Source organism: Prionailurus viverrinus, chromosome B3, assembly GCF_022837055.1.
Source record: "Prionailurus viverrinus isolate Anna chromosome B3, UM_Priviv_1.0, whole genome shotgun sequence".
Lineage (NCBI taxonomy): Eukaryota > Metazoa > Chordata > Mammalia > Carnivora > Felidae > Prionailurus > Prionailurus viverrinus.
In genome coordinates, this window is record NC_062566.1 from 95,281,693 (window position 1) to 95,304,478 (window position 22,786).

The window sequence follows — 22,786 nt, forward strand, 5'->3', positions numbered from 1 at the left end:
ACACACACACGCACAAATAAACACAGAGAGTCTGGTCTCCGTAAGTTGTTCACTACTTAAATGGGGTACTGGAGGCCGCCTGGGTGGCTCAGCCGGTTAAGTGTCCGACTCTCGATTTGACCTCAGGTCATGATCCCAGGGTCATGGGATGGAGCCCCTCGTTGGGCTCTGCACTGAACACACTGCACTGTGCCTCTCTCAGTGGCTCACGCTCTCACTCTCTAGATTCAGTAGCTCCTCAGAGATATTCTTAGTCAACAAAACCTTCTGTATGTCCCTCAAATTATGCCAGTGAGTAGTAGGCCCTGTCAGTAACGAAGGAGGTGCAAGATGTCTCAGGACTTGTGCCAGCGACAGCAGCATCTTTAAAACTGGTAAAGGGGCCACTTGGAGTGAACGTACTTGTCCACCTACATCACTGTTTCTCAGACAGTGGTCCCTGGACCACCTGCTTCAGAATCACCTGGGATGCCTAATAAGAAGGCAGACAGTAGGCCCCAACTAAGAATTTCTGGCAGTGGTACTTAAGTACACGTACTCACCTACATGGCATAGTCCGAGGACCATGACTTCAGGACTTAACGACAGCGAGCTTTGCATAATGCCTAAGGAAAGGTGTAAACCAACCAAATCTATGCTCGCTCTTATTCCTACAGCCAAAAGACGTGGCTGTCCAGGAGTCGACATATAACCTGTGGGTGAGAATCTAGGCAGATCCTAGGCATGAGACACCGTGGGGAGGAAGCTGGTGGGTTTTAACTCTGTTCCTGTTTTGTTGAGCCCCCGTGAGAGGATTGCCTTCAGCTCTGGCTCTTTAATAAGCTGGTCACATTGTAGGCAGCACTCACAATCACGTGGGAATCGGAGCTGGGTCAGCTCCAATCCACAAATTGCAAATAATTTGCCAAGGGAAATCCCTTTCCCTTCGGTTCTGCCCCAAATCTACATTTTCTTCTATTTAGAACCAGGAGACTCAGGCAGAATTTATTTTTAATGAAAAGGGTCATGGGCTCCCAGGCCTTTCCTCAGTAAGAACTCCTACTGTTTCTCCCTGCCCTGGGGTGGGGGTGTATCTCCATGCTAAGGTGACACAAAGACGGTGCCTGGTGACTTCGTACTGAATCCACAGAGCCCATCCAGCATGAGCTAGAGGAGCAGAACTAGGCCCCAGAGTTCCCATAGGACCTTAGGCAAGTTCTTTAACTTCTCCATGCTATAAAGTGAGGATGAGAATATCTGCTTCACTAAGTTGTCAAAACCAAATGAAAGAGAAGTACAGAGGTTTCCTGAAGGAAGAGGTGATAAAGAGTCATTAGACACTGATCGCACAACTTTTGAAGAGAGGGGAAAGTCTAGATGCTTCCTTCTCAGTGCTTGGACTCACATCCTTTCCTCTCAGCCCCCAGAGGTTCAGACCCTCAGTACCTCACATTTGAATTCCTGCCACACTTGCTGGGGTGGCCACGCTGACTCATCTCCTCCCACTCTGAGCCATCCCATTAATCCCATTAATTAAAGGACTCCTTTGGTTCCAAGTGGCAGGAACCTAAATGAAACTGGCTGAATGTAACCGGAGAGCTCAGAAACAGGTCCCACTTCAGGCTCAGCTGGATCCAGGTGCTGAGATGATGTCATCAGGTGTCTTTCTCGTCCTTTGGCCCTGCTTTCTTCTGCATGGGTTTGATTCTCAGACAGACTCCCCCCGCCTGCCTTCAGCAACAGGATAGTGTCGGCAGCGTAAGGCTTGCTCTCACCTGGTCAGCAACCACAGAAGAAAGATAGTAACAGCCCCAGCACAAGTCACTGGCTATATCACTGGCAACATTTTCTAAGACTCTCCACTGGCTGGATCTAGTTCGAGATCCCACCCATCCCTGAACCCCAGGGTCACTGTACCACAGGGGCAAAATAGCAGATCTAAAGGAAATTGAAGTGCTCCCACTAGAAAAAGAAGGTTAAAGTCAAAAACACTGATGCCGGTGGGCCTGGGTGGCTCAAGTCGGTTAAGTGTCCAACTCCTGATTTCAGCTCAGGTCGTGATCTTGTGGTTCATGGGATCAAGCATCCCTTTGGGCTCTGCCCTGGGCATGGATCCTGCTTGGGATTCTCCCCCACCTCCCCCTCCTGCCCCTCCCCTGCTGACATGCATGGGCTCTCTCTCTGTCTCTCAAAATAAATAAACTTAAAAAAAAAAAAAAGGACTGATGCAAACCACATCTTGCCAGATTCATGCATGTAACCTCCAGTTTCTGCACAGAACCCAGAGTGCTCTGGCTCATGATGCTCTTACCAACCCATTAGAAGCCACACTCAGCTGCCTGGCTGGCCAGGCCCTGAGGAGTCGAGCCCCACCCTACCCATTCCACCTTGTTTTTCTAAGCTTTCTTGTGGTTCATCCTGCAGTTTGCATTTTCAAACCTAACCCCACGTCTTTGTTTATGATGTTATTCCTCTGGAATGCCATTGCTCAACTCAAGTAAATAAATCTCGCTCGCCTTTCAAACCTAGTCTGAATTCCATATTGTCTGTGAATGACTTCAGGAAATACCTCTTTCCTCTCAACTCCTATTGCCCTTGTCATCAGCCTCAAATAATTTAGTATTTGACTGTAGGTGAGGCCTTGTGCTGGGGTAGACACTACGTCCTTCACGACTTTGTGGTTTTAGTGGAGGAAGGAGACCAGGAAATAGTCAATTACCAATCAGAATGAGAAGGTGTAAACCACAGGGAGCTAAGGGGAGGAGAGGCTGGAATCCATGGCTTATTATATGAAAATCTTGTCTCTCAGGGTAAACTAACTTCCTTGGGAGTAGAAAACACCAGTTAGGCAGGCCTCAGTGCCTAGCACAGCACTTGGGAACACGGTAAGTACTCAACGGTGATTATTGATGGATTCGGCATAGCACACAGGTCTGCAGAGAGAAATGGGACATGGCAGAGGCGTGACTAGTAAAAGCTGGGCTTGCGAGCTTGCCAAAGGCAGCTGAGAAAGCAGCTCCCTGCCGCACAACGGTCAGCAGTTGGCTCTGTGCACAGAACGGTGGACTAAACTGTGCCAACTGGTGCCAACTAGCGTCCCCAGGGCTTCCTTCTCCTCAGTCAGCAGCCCCTTGGCCCCAGTGACAGCAGCACTCTCCAAACCAGGAGTGAGATCTAGTGGGCACCGGAGGGCCCAGGAGCCAGATGAATTACACCCCACGGGCCCACATTGCCTTAATTTTAGCCCCAGGGGAAGGGTCTTTTCCACTCTCCACTGGGAACACCATCTTTAAGTTACTGTGTCTACACGTGGCTATTTTAATTTAGACGGAAATTAACTAGAATTGAGTAAAATTAAAAATTCAGTTCCTCCACTACACTAGCCGTATTTCAAGTGTCTGATAGCCACGTGCAGCTAGCGGCTACTGTATGGGAGAGCAGAGATCTAGAACATTTCTCTTGTTGCCAGAAAATGCTATTAGACAGTGTTGCTCAAGAGCTATGGTCAGCAACCTTTATCCCACGCTATAAAACTAGCAGAATGTGCCTTATCTATGCGCCCAAATTTTGGCAAAAGACACACACATCCGAACAAAAAGGGAGAAAATAAAAGTACTATGATAATCACCACGATTGGTCATAGGTCGTGGTAAACTATACAGAAGAGATAGGCTGTGGATTAGGTAGCATTCCTAGAGTCTCCTAAGCCATACCTTTATGTCCATCTCTCTCATTCAAGAAAGTGAAATTATAATAATCATGATGATGAGCATTAAAGAATCTACTCCTGAAATCATTGTTGCACCCTATGCTAACTGACTTGGATGTAAATTAAGCAATTAAAAAATAATCATCATCATGATGATGATAGCCGTAATAGCAGTGGCAGCGACAATGATCAAGAGAACACTTATTAAGCACTAAACTATGTGCCAGGCACAATGCTAAACATTTTAAGGCACCAGTGGGGTCAATGCTCACAATAACTCTACAGCATGGATATCTTTTATCTCCTGTAGCAGATATCATATATGCGTCATATCACTTTGATTTCAGCCACACTTGCAGGGGTTTTATTCTTCCCCAGGGAAATTCATTCCCCCCCCGGGGGCAATCCTCAACCAATGAGAGATGAGAGTCTGGATTAATGTTACAGGCACCTACCCTCCAGGGGATAATTCTGCGATACATTTCATATGGTTTCTTAGAGGGTCTCTGTCAGGACTGAGCCTCAATTGTCCAGAATAGTAACCAGCGCAGGAATACACTGTATTGATTTTTCCTCCCTGTCTCACTTTTTTTTTTTCTTACTACATTTTCACTTTCTGAGCTCACCCTCACCACCATGAAACTACATTCATCCAAGGCCTAGACCCAGGCTCTGCTTTGGGGGGACATTCAAATGAATTCCCCTCCATTTTATGGCCCAGGAATTAGAGATTTGGAAAGGTTGACATTTCCCCAAGTTCCCCTTGCTATGAAGTGGAGATCAAGGATAAGAACTACATCCATCTTGATTGCAAAATTTAACCCTTAACTACTATCTTATGCAAATTTGAACGTGAGTACTTGAGAAGGAGGCGATTAGAAAGTTCTGAATCAGGGGGCGCCTGGGTGGTTCAGTCGATTGAACATCTGAGGACTTCAGCTCAGGTCAGGATTTCATGGTTTGTGAGTGTGAGTGCCACATTGGGCTCTCTGCCTCACGGAGCCTGCTTCAGATCCTCTGTCTCCCTCTCTCTGCCCCTCCTCTGCTTGCACTCTCTCTCAAAAATAAACAAACTTGAAAAAAAAAAAAAAAAACACAAACCCAAGAAGGCAAGTTTTGAATCTGTTCTCATTTGTAGAATAAGTAGATTGTTTGTAAACTTCAAACCTCTGAGTTGCTTTTCTGGAATGAAGAAATCGGTGAACTCTTTCTTTCCTTCACTGTGGTCGCTTGGTACCTAGAAAGTGTTCACTTGCACAAAAAATATTTCCTGGTATCAAGGAGCCTGTGCAAGGAAAATCACAATGAGTCTAACAGGGAAAGTCCAAAATGGTTTTTCGGTTGTTTTTGTTTTGTTTTGTTTTGTTTTGTTTTGTTTTTCAGGTCTTTCAGGAGGGGAAACTCCCCTCCCTTTCCAACTGCTCTTCTAACAACTGCTTCCCTGTAACCTCAGAGTCCAGTGACCCTCCAAGGGTCAGAAGCAGGGTCTGGGTGGCAGCGGAGGTTTCCAGCGACTTTGTTCCAAAAGCATTGATCTGAGGAAAGGATGAGAATCTCAGGACAAAGGCCCTTGCAAATGCAGCTTCAAGATTTCACCCAGAACTTCTTGGAAAGAGATAAGAATGGTGCTCATTTCCTTTCCCCACCACTCCCCCCATCCCATTTCCTGTCCCTCCTTCAGAAATATGCAATATCCCACTGGAGCTTGTCACACAGAGCAACAGATACTGCTGCATTTGCATAAGCACACACAGGAGAAAAAGCTTGCTGTTCCAGACTGCAAAAGCAAACTGTCGCTTTAAGAAAGGGGTCAGCATGACTCCCTGGTGCGTCCCTTCCTGGGACAAAAATCACTGCTCCTACCTGTGGGCTATGTTGGTTTACTTTACAACAGCAGGTCTCAAAGAGTATTCCAGAACTCTTGAGGGTCCTAAGATCCTTTCCGAGGGTCTGCTAGCTCAAAACTATTTTCATAATAATGCTGTGGTATAATTTGCCTTTTCTACTTTCATTCTCTCCTGAGCCTACAGTGGAGCTTCTAGTGCCTACGTGATAGTGATACTGACGACTGACGACTGATGTCACAGCAGATTGGATGCAAATGCACATGAGAGCCCAGCACTCTCTTGTTAAGCCCAACAGTAAGAGAATTTACAAAAACGTAAAACAATGCCACTTGCCTCCGTGTATTTCTTGGTTTGGGAACACATAGTCATATTTTATAAAAATATGTTATTTATATTAACATGTAATGGGTGTGCTGTAATAAGTGCATTATTTTTAAAAATTTGTTTCGATTTCCAATACGACAAATAGCAATAGATATAACCCACATAAGCCAAAGCCTTAATAGTTTGAAGGTGTTCTCAATAATTTTATTTTATTTTTATTATTTTTTTTAATGCTTATTTATTTTTGAGAGAGAGATGGAGCATGAGCAGGGGAGGGGTAGAGAGAGAGGGAAACACAGAATCCAAAGCAGGCTCTAGGCTCCAAGCTGTCAGCACAGAGCCCGACGCGGGGCTTGAACTCATTAAGCCAAGAGACCATGACCTGAGCCGAAGTCAGCTGCTTAATTGACTGAGCCACCCAGGTGCCCCAAGGGTGTTCTCAATAATTTTCAAAGTGGAAACTTAGGCCCTAAAGTTTGAAAACTGCTTTGTGAACAGTTTTCTCTTCCACCCCCTATTTTGCAGATGGGGAAATGTGTCATTCAAAATCTTATAGCTATTTAGTGTCAGAGTCATGAGTAGAACATAAGAAAAGATGACTCTAAAGGGCAAGACAGAAATGTTTTAGGTTGTCCCCTAGGAGACTGTTCAAATGTTTTCTAAAAAGACATTCCTGAATTCAGTTTCACAATGAGTGTCTTAAGAGATCATTTTCCTCTAAAAAAGGTTAAAAAAAATCATGGTTCTCTCACAGGTGTAAAATAAGCACATGTTGAAGATTTTATTTGATTCCTTATTGTTAAGGAAATCAGGTAGATGTTACAACTGGTTCAAAACAGAGGTCAAAAAGCAGACACATTTATAGAACAGGAACACTGAAATGAATTTGCAAATGGTATAAAACTGTCTTCTTTTACATGGGGAGAGAGAAGCCAACTGAACCTCCACTAGACGGAATGTAGTTGCCTATCTAAAGTGGGAAGTATTTCACATAGCTCTCAGTTATCTATAACTCACAGAGCTATAAAACAGCTCAAAGGCAAGAAAAGGTGCCGAGCCCCCATGGAAATGGAACCAGACAACTAGGAAGAGTGTGCCCTGAGCAATGCATAGCTTTCCATCCCGGAACAGGTGTTTCCCCACAACTGAGGCCCTATTTAGGTGCCGGGCACTGACTCAACTTAAGGGAGTCAGAAAAAGAGGAACTCAGTGTGTGCCCTGCTCTCGAGATCTCACAATCCATTTGTGTCACCCTATTCTTTCTATACACTGAATAGTTTGTGTCCCCCCAAATCCACATGTTGAAATCTTAACCCCCACAACGTGATGGTATTTGACGGCAGGGACTTTAAAAGGTGATTTGGTGATGAGAGTGAGCCCTTATGAATGGGATTGGTGCCTTTATAAGAGAGACTTGAGAGCGATTCCTCATTCCTTCCACCATGTGAGGACACAGAGAAAACACAGCTGTCTATGAACCAGGAAGCAGGTCCTCACCAGACACCCGATCTCCCAGCACCTTGATCTTGGACTTCCCAGCCTTCAGAACTGTGAACAATAAATTTCTGTTATTTCTAATCTACCCAGTCTATGGTATCCAGCCATATGGACTACTGTATTCTGTGATATAACAGCCCAAGTGGGCCAAGACGCTATGTAACCCATTACTGAAGTTGGAGACTGTGCTGGTTCTCATACACTGACGAAGTAATTCTTCGGTTCATTTCCATCTTCTAGGTAATAAAAGCTACCATCCATTTATTGCCTACTGTGTATCCTCCTTAAAGCCCCATCAGAAAGGTAATGTTATCCCCTCATTTTACAGGTAAGAGCAGTTGAAGAAGTGAAGTCACCTACATGTCCAAGACCTCTCTCAGTAAGACTCGGGAGTCAAACCCTGGTGTATCTGGCTTCGCCTTCACTCTCGCTCCTAGTTCAGGGCTGATCCGGCAGAGCCTCCCTGGCAAAACAGGCATTTTGCAGTAAATATTCACACCAGAAAAGGCAATTAGTTGTGTTGACCCTCGAAAGTCATGGGTTTTTATTAACCCCTGAACTCAGTCCAGAATTTTCAACAATTCTCCGCTCAGCAATAGTAGGACCTCAAAGAGATGTTTTGTGTCCTTCATCTTTTTTGGAGGCTATTCCCAGATGGTATCAGAGAGAAAATTTTACAAAGATATTCTCTCAGAGAGGTGTAGAAATTACAGATGGAGTAAAAAGTTTGCAGTGACAGATGGCTTAGAGCCGGAGTTTGGAAAACCCCAGGCTGTGGGCCAAATCTGGTCTTTGTATGGCCTACAAATTAAAAATGGTTTTTAGGAATGCCTGCGTAGCTCAGTCAGTTGAGCGTCTGACTTAGGCTCAGGTCATGATCTCGCGGTTTGTGATTTCGAGCCCCGCATAGGGTCAGTGCTGAGTTCAGAGCCTGGAGCCTGCTTCAGATTCTGTGTCTCCCTCTCTCTCTGCTCCTCCCCCGCTCACACTCTGTCTCTCTCTCTTTCTCAAAAGTAAATAAACATTTAAAAAAAAAATTTAATGGTTTTTTACATTTTTAGATGGTTGGGAAAAGTCAAAAGAAGAAGGCTATGTGTGACTGTGAAAGTTATACAAAATTCAAAATTTCAGGGCCCCCAAATTAAGTTTCATCAGAAAATAGTCACAGCCATTCGTTTTGTATTTTTTGTGCCTGCTTTTGAGCTACAACAGCAGATTTGGGAAGTTGTGACAGAAACTGCATGGCCCTGCAAAAGTAAAAATACCTATTCTTACCAAAAGTTTGCTAACTCCTAGCTTAGAGTGACTTTCTACATGAATGTTGAGAATAATTTCTCAGGAACCCCAAAGTAAGTAGTTCTGGACTTCTACATGACATGAGCTAAATGTGGCAGGTTTCAGAATTATTTGGTTGCAGGGGGTAGGGGGTAGTTCTGTTACTGCAGGACTCTTGGTGAGAGGGCAAACCCCACTAGAAGCTTTAAGTTGTCATCTGAGTGTCACTTTGGGAAGGTTCTCCGCTGGGTTTCCTGCCGTGGGCACCACTATCACTCTGTTCCTCTTCTGTTTTACGTCCTGTGGAAGCTCCACTTGCATTTACCATTAATTACAATAATGAAAATTAAGTGGTGCCTCCTGTGTGGGATTTTCCAGTCCCTGACAAGAAGTTTCCAAATAATTCTTTTTCAAGAGCACCCTCTGCTGGTCACTTCTCAGAAAGCACCACGTCATCGCATCTGCAGGTGGGTTTTGCCACCAGGAAAAAGCCAAAGGCAGGTTTTTCACAGCACACGGCCATTAACGTCTGAAGATAGAGAATTCCACTGTCGAACTTGGTGAGAGAATAAAACTCCTTTTGAATGCACACTAACAATCTCCTAGTTAGATAGAGAAGCCTGGGGAGCACAAAGTCTTGTTGAGCATTGGCTTCCCAAACAACCTGTCAATAAGGCAAAGCTGAGTTTATTACTTAACCCCCATAAGGAAGACTGATAGGGTCTCAATAGGAAAAGGGGAAGTTCTGATTAAGACTTTGAAGTCTGCTTTTAGGTAGATTTTTTTAAGTGTGTGTGTGTGTGTGTGTGTGTGTGTTTTAAGTAATCTCTACACCCAACATGGGCTCAAATTTCAACCCCCAAGATCAAGAGTCACATGTTCTACCGACTAAGCCAACAGGTGCCCCTAATGTAGATCTTTTAATGTGATGGGAAGGAGGTTTGGTTAGGATTGGGTAAGGATTACGGTTTAACAATTTACAACTAGGGGACACAACAAGATAAGTAAGGCAAATCTAAGAATGTAAACCATCTGCTGATGATTTGACAAGACTTTCCACAATTTCTCCAGTGAAACCAAGTTTTGCAACTTTGCTTTTCCAAGGTAAGAGTCTGTGCTAGTAAAGTTATGCTAATGAAGGTCATAGAACAGTGAGGGCACCTTAATGTAGACAATAAACTGTGGGGCTTGGGATAGGTGGTTTGGGCTCTCAGCTTCTCAAGATGGGGACTGTTGTCTAAAAAGCCCAGCATGGATGGGATATGCGCGAAGCCAGTGCCCCGGTGACTTGACACAAAATGTTGGGCCAGCTCTGGGCTTCCAGATTTGTTAGGGTTTTTCTTTTTTATGTTTATTTATTTTGAGGTAGAGATAGAGTTCTGGTAACAACTTTTCATGTTTAGATACGGGACTCTGTGGATACGAGGTAGCCCATGAAGGAAACCAGAATATGTCATCCTAAAATATGCCTCTTTGACATAAAAATTGTTTTCAGTTGAAAGCAAACCCTGGGGAAAAATTCCCCCTTTTCTGGACTATCAGCAGGAAATAAATTCTTCTTTTTCTGGAGTCACACTCCCATCAGCCTTGCCATGGCATCGGAGGAATTTGCAAACAAATCTTATTAAACTAGCCCTTATCTTCCAAGGACTACCTAGCCCTAGTTGGATTACCCCTAGCCCAAATCCCTTTGTCTTGTCAATTCTTCACAAATTTACTGTTTCTTTGTCTAAATGATATAAAAGCTTCCCGATCTGGTCACTTTACTCTCTTGTAAAGATTCTCATGTACATGTAAATATTTTTAAAAATGTGTATGCTTTGGGGTGTCTGGGTGGCTCAGTCTGTTAAGCTTCTAACTCTTGATTTCAGCTCAGGCCATGATCTCAGGGTCATGGGAATGAGGCCCGAGTCAGGCTCCGTGCTGAGAGCCTGCTTGGGATTCTCTCTCTTCTCCTCTCCCCTGCTTGTACTCTCAGAATAAAAATAAACATAAAAAAGAAAAAGGTGTATGCTTTTCTCCTGTTAATCTGTCCTTCAGCTTAATTTTCAGACCCAGCCAGGGATGCTAAGAGGGTAGAGAAAAACTTTGTTCTCTCCAACACCTGCCAGGAAAAGAATTGATCTCCATAGGCTGCTGCAGTGCTGGTTAGTCATGTAAGTGTCTGCATTGGGCCCCGAGGGGGCCTAGCACACAGAGGCTCCACAGAGGTCCTCACTTCAGAGTTACTGAAGGTGCACAGGGGACAGGACCCAGGCCTGGCTGGATGTGGGGAGAAGTCAAGGAAACCTGCAGAGTTGACACTAGAGCTGAGATTCATGGGCTGGTGGGAACTCCTCAAACTTGGAAAGGAGGGGCCGAGGTGGGGGTGGGAGGTGGGGGCAGGCCTCCCAGGCCCAGAGACAGGAAAACTCCCGTGCTCTGGGAATGGCAAATGGTTCTGTGTATTTGGACTCCAGTGTGCTTTGGCAACAATGCAGGGAAGAAGTCTGGGGCCAGGTGCTCAAGGGCATGGTTTGCAAAAGTGAACTTTATCCAGGGCGGGTGGTAGCTGAAAAAGTTTTTGCAGTGAAGCGCCATGATTTGATTTGTTATTTAAAATCTACTTCAGCTCCAGAGCAGCGGCGGGCAGGTACAGAAAGGACTGACCAGCCTAGAAGCTGCTGTTGCAATAGACTGAGGGCCTTCTCTAAAAACGTGGCTTTGAGGGTGCAAGGGGGAAAGATTCAGGAGCAAAGGGCAGAATCACCGTGCCTTGCTGACCCACCGAATGTGTACGAGGAAGAGGGAAGGGTTTCTGGCTTGGATGATACAGCAATCGGCTGAGATAGGACATGCAGGGAAACAAGTGGGTTACTATGGAAGGTGAAGGGTGAGAATTTGCCATCCCCAAATAAGCCCCTTTAGCATAAAGATTATTTTAAGAAAGAACAGACAGAGGAGGAGCTCTGAAAACAGAGTAGAAGTTACCCTTTTGTAAGGGAAATTTACATTTAGAAAAGAAATCTACATTTGTGAGGGTGTCTCTTCCAGAGAGAGATGAGTGAATCCTAAGAAACTCTCATCAGTGGAGAAGCCACTGACTTAAATCTGTGTAATAAACCTTACTCTCTGGGCACCTGGGTGGCTCAGTTGGTTAAGTGTCTCACTTGGCTCAGGCTGTGATCTCACAGTTTGTGGATTCCAGCCCCACATTGGGCTCTGAGCTGACAGCATTGAGTTTGCTTGGGATTCTCTCTCTCTCTCTCTCTCTCTCTCTCTCTCTTTCTCTGTCTCTCCCTGACTCATGCGCACATGTGCGTTTGCACACACACTCTCAAAATAAATAAACTTTTTTAAAAATTAAAAAAAAAAGCCTTACTCTTATTGACCAAACTTTTCCTGGTCGACCCCCCTACAATTGGCCTTCCCCAAACCCTTTTTTGTTCTTAGCTGATGGTCGTATTTAGGTCTGAATTCTTTTTTTTTTTTTTTTTCAATGTTTATTTATTTTTGGGACAGAGACAGAGCATGAACGGGGGGGGGGGGGGCAGAGAGAGAGGGAGACACAGAATCGGAAACAGGCTCCAGGCTCCGAGCCATCAGCCCAGAGCCCGACGCGGGGCTCGAACTCACGGACCGCGAGATCGTGACCTGGCTGAAGTCGGACGCTTAACTGACTGCGCCACCCAGGCGCCCCTAAATCACATCTTCTTTATCCATTCGTCAGTTGATGGACATTTAGGCTCTTTCCATAATTTGGCTGTTGTTGAAAGTGCTGCTATAAACATTGGGGTACAAGTGCCCCTATGCATCATTAAGTGCATCTATTTTTTTTTTAATTTTTTTTTCAACGTTTATTTATTTTTGGGACAGAGAGAGACAGAGCATGAACAGGGGAGGGGCAGAGAGAGAGGGAGACACAGAATCGGAAACAGGCTCCAGGCTCTGAGCCATCAGCCCAGAGCCCGACGCGGGGCTCGAACTCAAGGACCGCGAGATCGTGACCTGGCTGAAGTCGGACGCTTAACCGACTGCGCCACCCAGGCGCCCCTAAATTCTAAGCTATCTCTTGGAGAGTTTCTCATTTTACCCTGGGTGTGTCCCATGTATACATGAGATATACATGCTAAAAACCTGTTCATTTTTCTCTTGTTAATCTGTCTTTTGTAACAGGGGACCCCAGCCAAGAATTTAGAAGGGTAGAGGGAAAATTGTTTTTCTCTCCTACCAAAGGTGATCTGTTTAGCTTTGGACGTGTTGGCTAAGAGGTACAGAGGCGGGGGCTAGCCCAGGAAATGCAAAAGTAGAGCTCTTCTGAGAGGCAGGGATGGAACGGATAGTTAGGCTGCCTAGGCAGGTAGGAAGCTGAAGCATAAAATAGCTGAAATCTGCATAGTTGTCAGTATAAGTGGAGAAGAGATGATGCCTCCAGAAGGAAAACAGTGATACTGGACAGGAAACCTGAAGGGACCCCATTAGAGGAAAAGCTATTTTTTCCCCTTTGCCTCTTTTCCAGCTTGTATTCTAGCCAGGACCTGCACCCCCACCCCACTCTAGCCATGCCTTATAATGTAAATAGCATTTGTCCTCTTTGTAAGGGACAGGAGTGAATCATTTCTCTAGGGTAGAATACATCTAAGGAAGGACCAGGTGAGAATGGCCAGAGGAAAGAAGCTATCATGCATATTTCAGACTGCTGGTGCTAAGACATCTTCACGAAGTCAAGATCTCCGGCTTCAGGGAATAAGTGACTTACAATGGACACCTGGACCTTGTCCTCATTCTGCCCAGTTTCTGGATGCCTGAGAGGACACGTGCACCAGACCACAATCATCACTAAAAAACCCCAGAGCCCAAGCAAGCATGAAACTCTTTTCCTTTCCAAGTGTCCCAGATGCTGTGTCTGTATGTCTCTCTGTCTATATCTTCAGTAAACTCTCCCTTCACCTCCTGCTGGCTCCTGTTTGCTTTCCATCCTGCACAAAGCCAAGGACCCTCTTGGCTGGTCCTGTGGGCACCCACTCTGGGTCCTTGGACTTGGCCTGCTGGCATCAATACCTATGCTGAAATGTCAATGGCTGAGCCAAGCGAGACTGTTTACACGTTCCTATGCCTCTCCCTGCAGGGATGGCAGTTCTTTCCAGAGGACCAGAGAAGCCTCTTAGGGTGCCTGCACACATCTGAGGACCTCATGCCACCCGCCCAGTGGAGAGGGCCTTGACAACGCAGAAGACCATGCTGAGAAAAAGGAAGGAAACAGACTACCCCACCTCACAGGACAGAGGAGGACAGAGAAGGTAATTAGTTTTTATGGAACGGAGGATTTGACCTATTTCTTCCTCTGAATTTAATCAACTCAATGCCTGAAAGATTGGGAGACGATAAAGTGGAAAGGAAATTGTTCAAATGAAGGCAGCCTCTGTGGGGATCCAGTTGTGCCTGCTTCAGGAAAAGGAGCTGTGCCTCGATGTTGCTCAGGTCTCAGTGGCTGAACCAGAACAAATGGTCTTGCAGGGAGGCAGGGGAAAGTCTGAGTTAGAAACTCCTGCGCAGAGGAGGTCAGCTCACAGGAGTGCACCACGTTCAAGGACAGCTGCTCTCAGTCTTGAGCACGTCATCTCTGGGGCTTGTTAAAACACAGATTGCTGGCCCCACCCTCAGTCTCAGAGACCCTAAGTCTGGAGTGGGGCTGGAGAACTGCATTCTTAACAAGTTCCCAGGTGATGCTGATGCTGTTGGCCTGGAGATCCCCCTTTGAGAAGCACTAGTATATGAGATTCCCCAAAGGGTGATGAACATGCCATCACTCAAGATGATTGTAGAAAGCCCACAGATGAATATAACGTAACAGTTATGCATATATTTTCATGTGTATTCAAAAGTACCACTTGTGGGGCACCTGGGTGGCTTAGTGGGTTAAGTGTCTGACTCTTGATTTCAGCTCACAAACTGTGAGATCATGACCTGCATTGGGCCCCTCGCTGATAGCAAGAAACCTGGTTGGGATTCTCTCTCTCTCTCTCTCTCTCTCTCTCTCTCTCTCTTTGCCCCTCTCCTGCACTCTCTGTCTCAAAATAAATACATACACTTTATTTTTTAAAAAGTACCACTTGCATATCAAATTCATGAATTTAAGAATATTTTTGTTTAGAACAAGGCTAAAGTGGGCATAAATGAAACGTGACCAATTTAAATAAAAATGTTAAAGAAGTAGTGTGGGTAAAAATAATACAGGAAAATTCAGAAAGTGGTATGCAAATGACTAATATTTACTATGAGACTGAAAAGAAAGCAATTTTACATTTGTACTTACCACGTAGCTAGAGGTCAGGGTGGACGTTCGAAGTTAACAACCAGAAGGGCACGGATACTGCCCAATCAGAACGGTCACGGCCAAAAGCAGTCAGTTCTGCCATAGAGGCGAATGCAGCTAAATGCTATCCCAGGTAGAGTCGTCAATTGGTTCCCTGTTTTACAGATGAAGTTAAGAGCACTTGTTTTCCAAGATCACAGTCAAATTAGGGGCAAAGCTACGACTGGAACCTACAGCATTGCAAAGAACAGCAAAATGTTGCCAGGGCACTCACAGGGACAGCTGTCCATATTTGTGTTAATCCTGTTCCCTTCCTCCACCACCCAGGAAATAAAGGGGCTTTTCCCATTGTACCTGCCCTGGGCCCTCCTTCCTCTCCTGTAGATGACCCAAGCTCTCCACAGGGCTCATTGGCCCACACTTATATAGGCATATACAAGCCCTGCCTATATTTTTTAGATTGCACTTGTTCAGCAAATATTTCATGAGCCCTGCTCTGTGCCCGAACACTGTGCTAACTAAGGAGGATTCAAAAGCAGTAAGACACAAACGCTACCCTCAAGGAGTTCACCGTCTAGTAATGGGGACAGATAAGAAGTAATTACATGGAATGGCGATATGGTGAGGGAAGTTACAGGTGTGGAAGGGACACCTAACCCCACCAACTGGAGAGAAGGTGATCCAAGGCTCCCCCAAGTTGGTGATCTGAGTCAGGAAGACAGCCAATGGGGGAAGGATAGGAGGCTACTCTAGGCTGAAAGAGGAATGATTGCAAAGGAGCAGAGAAGAGAGGAAACTAATGTTGGTTCAGTGTGGTTCAAGCACTGAGTGTGAGAAGCAGTGATAAGAAAATAATACAATGTGTACTGTGTGCCAGGCACCGGTGCAAGCACTCTATATACATGTATACACACATGCATTCTTTGTATATTCATATGTACATGTATATGTACATGTGAATTATGTACATGTGTATACACATAAAGTATGTGTGATATAGGTCTGTTGCTGCATACAAATTCATGTGCATTACATGTATACACATATGTACATGTATGCATGTGTAATATATGTATAATATACATCGGTGCATATATTGATTAAAATTTAATCTTTACAAGCCTATGAGGCAAGTGCCATTATTATTCCCATTTAACAGATCCAGAAACTGAGGCATGGAAATTTTAATAATTTTCCCAGACCTGAGGATATTTGAGAATAAACAAATATATGGCAATTAAAACCATAGGTATGAATAAGAATGCCGGGGAATGTTTGACCTTAGAGGGAAAATGGCTGCAAATAGTTCCCAAGACAAACTAGGAGGCAAATATTCCAAATTTGGGGGGCATAAAGAAGGGAACATCAGCCACAAATAACATGAACCCCCATATCTTGGCTGAATCTCAAAACAGCCTCTCACAAACATACTTTTAAATTTCCACGTTAGGATACATATGTAGTGAGAGAGGGAGAGGAAAGTGTTAATTTGGAATATGTTAAACATTTAATATGTACCACAAATTTTACAAGGCTTTGCATTCCTTGATTTTCAAAATAAACCTAAAACCTCAAAAACTGGAAAAGGTCTGACTTCCCTCAATTTCAGAGAGGCCCTGAATGGGAAGTCGGGGTTTTAAATGTGTCCTCAATATCCCTCCCAAATGGCTGATTCCTTCACTGCTCCAGTCCTGAGAGGTGTTCTCTTCCAAGAATAGTCTCTTTGAGGCTGGATGACCTCCCTCTAGCACTCCCTGAGTAACACACCTTTTGGATCTCTGGATTCTCTTGGGTCCCTCTCCCCACCGCTCCCCCCTTTTTAAGCCAGGATAAGTATCAGGAATTACCAATTCTTGGGTAAAAATGTACCAAGGTCAAAGAACATGTGAATTCTAATTCAAGGGCTTTTTCATTTGCTCGTTCAAGATGTCTGAGCATTCATTATAATTCAGGTAAGATACTCAGACTGCCAAATGAAATTTGGCAACAATAAATAGAGCTGTGGTTTTCTTTTGTTAATCAGATTTTTCCGTGATTCTCTGTAATATAGAGCTCAAGGAGATTTTTGTTTTGTTTTTAAATGTTTATGCATATATTTTGAGAGAGAGAGAGAAAATGAATGAGTGGGGGAGGGGCAGGTAGAGAGGGGGGAGAGAGAGAATCCCAAGCAGGCTCCATGCTCAACACAGAGCCCTACACAGGGCTTGATCTCACGAGTGTGAGATCATGACCTGAGCCAAAATCAAGAGTTGGACGTTTAACCAACTGAGCCGACCCCCCGCAGGTGCCCCTTGCTTTTGCTTTTAAAACTGAGATATGATATATAACATCGTGTAAATTTAAGATGTGTAACTGAACCAAAGGAGACTTTGTCTACCTGATATGCAGCGTGCCAGTAAAAACTGACACTGATCTTTTGCCGGGAAGAAAGACAACATGTTTATGGGTATGGCATCACCCAGGAGAAAAGGGGGCTAATGCTCAAAAGTCCTGAACTCCCTGATGGCTTGCAAACTGAGGGTTTTAAAGGGCTAAGTTTGGACAGGGATCTTTTGAGAAGGTGGATGCTGTTGATTGGATGCTCATGATGTCATGCTAGCAGGTGCTCTGGTACGGCTTCGTCTGGTCCCTTGAGGTCTCTTCCATCTCAAGAGACTTGAAGTCTGAAAAAATGTCTCTATTCTTTATGTTAGAGAACTCATTAGGTACACTTGGTGATGATATCACTACGGTAATGTGCTGGTTAATAACTTGTAAGCTTGTGGGGTTACAATTCCTACAGGTTCCTTGTGCCTGGGGCAGATAAGACCCCTGGTGTTAATTCCTCCATCTGAAAGGACAAGATGGATCCTGGCTTCAGGTGTATAGGATATGTCGGTTTGGTGCATTTATATATTGCAATATGATGAGCAAACACCTCTATCATGTCACATAATTATTAGTTCTTTTTTTGTAGCGAGAACAATTAAGATCTAGCCTCGTAGCAACTTTGAAGTTTATAATACGGTATTATTAAATACATTCAGTATTCTGTGCATTAAATCTCCAGAGCTAATTTATCTACTAGCTGCAGATTGTACCCTTATCGACTAGCTGCAGTTTGTACCCTTAAACAACATCTCCCTAACTCCCCCACCCCCACCCCCTGGTAACCACCGTTCTACTTTCCGTGTATGAGTTTGGCATTTTGAGATTCCAATGTAAGTGATACCATCCAGTATTTTTCTCTCTCTGTCTGACTTACCCCACTTTTAGGGCTAAACTTGTGAGAATCCATAACAATCACTTAAACTAAGAGCCCAAAGCCCTGAGTTTTGTTCCCACCTTTGCCAGGAACACCGTGTAGCCAATCCAATGGTATCCTTGCTTTTTCTTTTTCTTTTTCTTTCTTTTTTTTTTTTTTCAACGTTTATTTATTTTTGGGACAGAGAGAGACAGAGCATGAACGGGGGAGGGGCAGAGAGAGAGGGAGACACAGAATCGGAAACAGGCTCCAGGCTCTGAGCCATCAGCCCAGAGCCTGACGTGGGGCTCGAACTCACGGACCGCGAGATTGTGACCTGGCTGAAGTCGGACGCTTAACCGACTGCGCCACCCAGGCGCCCCACTTTTTTTTTTTTTTAATTGAAGTACTTCAACTCAGCAATTGTGTGTTGAAAGCTTACTATAAGGCTCTGGGTTAGCCTTGGGAAACCACTGGGAAACTCATGGGAAAGTCCTTGAGCTGAGGAAGTTTAACATCAGGTAGGGGTATGATGGCACAGATACAGTTATCATTATACAATGCCAAGAGGATGACAGTCGATCTGTGTCCCATGGGGCCTCACCAAGCAGGTAAGATAGGTCCTTAACTTGTTGTATTAAGAGTTGCATCTTGGGACACCTGGGTGGCTCAGTCGGTTAAGCGTCCGACTTCGGCTCAGGTCATGATCTCGCGGTTCGTGAGTTCAAGCCCCACGTCGGGCTCTGTGCTGACAGCTCAGAGCCTGGAGCCTGTTTCGGATGCTGTGTCTCCCTCTCTCTCTCTGACCCTCTCCCATTCATGCTCTCTCTCTATCTCAAAAATAAATAAACGTTAAAAAAAATTTTTTTTAAAAAGAGTTGCATCTGAACGGCCTTGAAAGATCAAAAGGTCTTCGGAAGATGAACATAATGAGGGGAGGTAAGGAAGGGAAGGCGGGCAGCAAGCACAGCATCTTGGTGGATGGAACAGCATAAGCAAAGGCACAGAAGCAGAGAATTCTGGGAATTATTTAGGGCCGTGCTTACAATTATCGTTGATCCATAGTGGAGGAGGTACTGCAACTGAGAGTAAGCATTTAAAAAGCTTATATAGAAGCATCTGGGTGGCTCAGTCAGTTAAGTGTCTGACCCTTGATTTTGGCTCAGGTCATGATCTCATGGTTCGTAGGTTTGAGCCCTGCGTCAGGCTCCACCCTGGTGCAGAGCCTGCTTGGGATTCTCTCTCTCTGCCCCTCCCCCCACCCCCACCACTCACACTCACTCTCTCTCTGTCTCTCCCCAAAATAAACAAATTTGGGGGCACCTGTGTGGCTCAGTCAGTTGAACATCCAACTTCAGCTCAGGTCATGATCTCATGGTTTGTAAGTTCAAGCCCCATGTCCAGCTAGCTGCTGTCAGCCTGTCAGCACAGAGCCTGGTTGGGATCCTCTGTCCCCCTCTCTTTGCTTCTCCCCTGCTTGTGCTTTCCCCAAAATAAATAAATATATTTAAAAAATAAACAAAAGGAAATAAACTCAAAAAATAAATAAGCTTATACAGTAATTTTATTTCTGATCAAACTAAGAATCATCAATTGAGCTTGTATTTGTATGTTTTTAATGTCAGTTTTCTGTGTTACATTTTTATTTTACAAAAGTATTGATCTGGGATAGATTGGAAATTTAAAAGTTGGTCCTTCACCATAGTTTGAGGAACACTGGGGTTTAGGAAGTGTTGAGTCTTTAGTGCCATACGGTGTAACGTGTGAAGCAGAACTGGAAAAGTAAGCTTGAAGTGGTACATTGAGGCATATTGTGGGGAATTTTTTGTTAATGTTTGTCTATTTTTAAGAGAGAGGCAGAGTGCGAGCAGAGGAGGGGCAGAGAGAGAGGGAGACAGAGAATCTGAAGCAGGCTCCAAGCTTCAGCACAGAGCCTGAGGTGGGGCTTGAACTCAGGAACCACGAGATCATGACCTGAGCTGAAGTCAGATGCTCAGTCAAATGAGCCATCAGGTGCCCCAGGAATGTTTTTGTTTTTGTTTTAAAAAAAATTTTTTTTTAACGTTTATTTATTTTTGAGACAGAGAGAGACAGAGCACGAACGGGGGAGGGGCAGAGAGAGAGGGAGACACAGAATCGGAAGCAGGCTCCAGGCTCTGAGCCATCAGCCCAGAGCCCGACGTGGGGCTCGAACTCACAGACCGTGAGATCGTGACCTGAGCTGAAGTTGGAGGCTTAACCGACTGAGCCACCCAGGCGCCCCTGTTTTTGTTTTCAAAGTGTTATAAGCCTATTTGTAGGCTCAGAGAAAGCAGAGAGACAGAAAAGGATGGGAGAAGGATCTGAAATATGCAAAATTTTCTGATTAATATGATGGCTCTAATTTTTAATCTTTTTTACCAGTTAGTACATATCAAACAAAACCCATCTGAGGGCTGCATGTGGACCACCAACTGTAATCTTCAATGTAGGAAGATAGGGCTGCATTGCTCTGTTTCATAGGCTATGGCAGGGGATCAGTGCTGCAGTCCCAGGGGTCCCAGAGGCCATGGAAATGGAGTTTCTGTCACTTGGACGATGCAGAAGCCATGGCGTGTTCCCGAATAACTGAGGGCAGCACCGAGAACCTGGAGACCCACCCGGCAGTGGGCATGAGGCAGGCACAGCAGTGACCTGTGCACCAACAAAGACTGGACAGAAATGAGAACATCCCAGAGGATGCCAGGGGAGGTCAATAAGGACACTGCACCCATCTGCCACCTGCCACTCATTCCTTGGCATTTCAGAATTTCCCCCCAAAGTTAGGTGCAATTCCTAGAGAAAGAGATCGTCCCTGACTGTGACTTAGCTTCTCCCATGTGTAGGAAGGAGGCGCAAAGCAGAAATCAGGTTCACATTTGTGGACTATTTTTATTTCACTTTCTCTAGCAGTGCTTGGAGTGGACAAGCTGGGACCTGCTTTATTTCCCAGGGGCACCCTTGAAGAGACCCACATCAAAAGCAAATCTATGGTTTTTATGAAAATGAAATTCCAAAGATTTCCTGACTGTGTTGTGAGCGTGTGAAAATGACAGCCGCTGCCAGAAAGCCGGGCTCACTGGGGAAATAACTCAGACCCTCATTAACAACCTAAATTATTCCTACACAGTCATTAGCGGGACCAATGAGGTCAGGTCTCAGGTTCCAGCAAGGCCGTCCAGGAGACTGCCTGATTTCAGCTAGAGAGGAAAGGATGGCAGAGATTGCTTTTTCTTGCTGACACCCGTGCCCAGCATGGAATATTAGGTACTGAACACTAAATCCCCATGAGGCTGCTGTTCTCATTTGCCAAAACTAAAGAAGGAATGACCCAGCAAACGTGAAAAATAAAGAGAGTTCAAGTGTTAGAGGAAACATTTCGCTCTTTGTCTTCATTATTAAACCCCAGTGTAGTAGCACATTTGCAACATTTTCCAGGCAGCTTTGTAAAAGAAAAAGCATTGAGGGAAATTCCCGTGCTTTTCCTGAGCGCAGGAGAGGAATTGGGACCGGCCTCTCATTGGCAAATAGGAAAATCTCTTTGAATTAAGAGTCACAGTGGGAGAGCTGGGAAATATGTCTCCTGACTGATCACGGGCTGTATTTCTCCCTTTCTTTCTAATGTTCTCTTTCTCTCAGCCTTAGAATTTATTTTTCTGTAATTGAAAAACTACCCAAATGGCTATCGAGCTCTTCCAGCAATGCCAAGTAATAAGAAGATATGAAAGCAGCTAGTTCATGGGGATGACTCTCAGTCACCCACAATGATGACTGAAAGAGAGCAGAGGGTAATTTGCAACAGCGAATCCCCTCTCGATACATTATGATGTAGTAGATACTGTGCACGGCTTCGACATTCATCCCACCCCCGCGGCGGCCTCCTAAGCGGCCTTCTAAGCGGCCTCCAGCTTCCTTACTCTTTTCCAACTATATTCCGTTCACGCAGTAGCCAGAGGGATCTTAAAACCCCGGTCACAGCTTGTCACCCCCAGTTTAAAGCCTTCAATGACTTTTTGTTGCACGTAGAATAAAACCCAGACTTCTCACCATGGCCTCCAAGGCCCTGCTGGCCTGAGTCAAAGACAAACAATGCTGGACACTAGTTAAAGTGGTAAGGACACATTTTGACCAGCCATAACTACTGCAGTAGGAAACAAGAGTCCATCCTGAACTGAACTTAACCTGGATCCATAGAGGTGAATGGGCCAATGAAGGAGTAGGGAGAGGGGGCAAACGGGGTCTTAGGACAGTCAGGGAAGTGAAAGATGGCAAAGAGCTTTTTGGTATAAATGTGATTAGGCCAGCTGTGTCTGCTAGCTGGCATGATCCAAATTAGGATTGTATCCTCCCATGGAACTGAGAGGTGGGGGCCCGATCCTCAGGTGATGGCTCAGGGATAAACAGGAAAGTTTTTTGATAGCTTTGCGTTTTCTCAGGCAGGTACTTTAAGGGAGAGCTGTTGTCATCTGTGGCCGTGAGCTGTTAGAAGCTAGGTTAGTGTTTGTCTTTACAGACCAAGGGTGAAGGCTAGTCAAGAAGACGACTCTGAGCACCCTGGCTAGAGTGCAGCCATAGAGAGAGTATTTGTCACCTGCCCTTCCCCTGTCCTCACTTCCTCC